The sequence below is a fragment of the Anneissia japonica genome, unplaced genomic scaffold (genome assembly GCF_011630105.1).
Source record: "Anneissia japonica isolate Jap-2015-1 unplaced genomic scaffold, ASM1163010v1 scaffold3206_len47232_cov124, whole genome shotgun sequence".
Classification (NCBI taxonomy): domain Eukaryota; kingdom Metazoa; phylum Echinodermata; class Crinoidea; order Comatulida; family Comatulidae; genus Anneissia; species Anneissia japonica.
In genome coordinates, this window is record NW_022717643.1 from 41,222 (window position 1) to 43,460 (window position 2,239).

The 2,239-nt window shown below is 31.6% G+C and overlaps 1 protein-coding gene across 2 annotated transcripts in view; it reads right to left on the reverse strand.

Annotated features, from left to right (window-relative positions):
* The window catches only part of LOC117110347 (tripartite motif-containing protein 45-like), a 29,891-nt gene that overhangs the window by 23,961 nt on the left and 3,691 nt on the right, over positions 1–2,239 (reverse strand). The window lies entirely within an intron of this gene.

Genomic DNA, 2,239 nt, shown 5'->3' on the forward strand with positions numbered 1-2,239 from the left:
TACAAAGCACAGACCCTATATACAATATATAGGGTCTGTGTACAAAGTAAGCCACAAAAATGAATAGCAATTATTATACTATACAGACATCTATACAGATTTAGATGATTTATTGTCAAAGTAAACCATAAAGAAATATAAAATGGAATTGGTTTTAATGCAGGTTAATATTTACAAATAATTTTCAACAAAAGCTGAGCTTGCTGTTTGTAGTTGATTCCACAATCAACTATTTAGGGGGTTGGTAGAGGGCGCCACAATTACCCAACGCAGACAATAAAGATTTCCACACGACTACCATTAAAACAATGGTATATTTATTTGGTTTCTCTCTGCTGATCTGGTGACTAAGCATAAAACAACAATATCTAATTAACATCAGTTAATTACATCATGTAAACAGTAATCATAAACATAATACATACAAAGTACCAAGAATTGCAAGTAAATCGTCTTCAGAGATCATAATTCAGTATATTGTAGAAATGTATAAATTTACTGCAAAGAACCATCGGAATGAAAGTGGATTATTAAACATTATCAATTAAATATAAGAGTTTCATTCAGTAATCGAGTACAATATTAATAAAGCAAAGCATGACTCATAACCATAATATAATAATAAGAACTGCAGTGTCAGTCAATATTATAGAGTACACTTACGAAACTATGGCGCAACTATCCAATAATAAGCAATAAGCACTCATCTGCCATCACAATGTTTTTAGGACTGTACATCATCTAATACATAAAACAAATCTGTTTGATAATATACTCAGTAGTGACACTGTTAGATACATGGGTATCATCAAATCTTAAACAAACAATAAATCAACATTTGCCTGTACTTGAAAAATAAATCACTAAAAATACTGTGTTAATCATTAGGCACGTTTACTATAGATTAACCTTCGAGACATGTGAAATAATCACAGCAATATAATATATAATAACACTATCGACAGACTTGTAGACCTTTATAATACTCGCTGCTATATGCCAATGGGCACAGCCATATTTGATTATGTTTTAAGATGACCTTTGACATGAGCGTGAAACAATCAAAGAGAACAGAGATGCCCGTTCCACAGCAGGATGCAGGCTAAGACAATGTATGCTGTACAATACGTGTAACTCAAATAACATTAAACTGCATAAATCAATCTTACTCATGCTATGTCATAACTTAGGTTAAATTGGGCAGTTATTACCAACTTACCACTACAACTAATACTTTAGCATAGTAAATTTAAATACCTAATACTGTAACTTGTTTACACCAAAGGATCAAGAACAAGCAGTTAGAACAAAGGAATATACAAGGCAGTTGTATCCTTGTTAAACTTCACCTTGCTTAGGCTGTATTCATATAACAAGAGACTTTCAATGCATTAAAGGCAGTAATTAATACACTAAGTAACTAATCTTATAACACTATAAATATAAAAGGTAAAATATAACATACCATAAATGTACTTGAATCACATAATAAGTGAGTGGTCAAACACACGTCTGATCCCGATCACATTCAGGAGGCCACTGATTCGCGCTAATTTTTTAGACGCTACTGACCCACGCTATCATTATGTAATGAGTGACGACATACAAATTTTTGCCCTCTATAATGGGCCTTTTACACTGTTAATCATATATAGTAATAACAATTATACTGTACATACATATCAGATTCAGATAATTTATTGTCAAAGTGTACATGAAAACCTATAAATTTATTAGGTTGTATACAGATTAAAATTCATGATGAATGCAAAAAAAAAGCCAAACTTAACTACCTAAATCATATACAGTATATTCCTTTTTATGATGATGAAATAATAAAATGCTTAAAAACCCCCTTTTAATTATATCCCTGTCCCACTACTTTGAGTCAGATTATTTACGCAGATTCAAGTTTATAAGAAAAATTAAATATATACCAAAATAATCAATCTGACTCACTGCATCTTATTCATTTGATGGATGAATGCCCATAGGTGTATTTATAATATACACTCTGTTGTGTGCTTGTTAGGTTTTTTTTTATACAAAAAAACTAGAAAAAATATACAGGTACTAAAGAAAGAATAAACAAACTTGCAAATATCAAAATTTATGAAAATCAAAGAAATACAAGTTGATAGCAGGGGCGTACCGTGGGGGGGGGTCGATGGGTGCTGTCGACCCCCCCCTTTTAAAGAAAGTGCCCTTTAAATATGCTTGCTTCACTCACAAATAACGC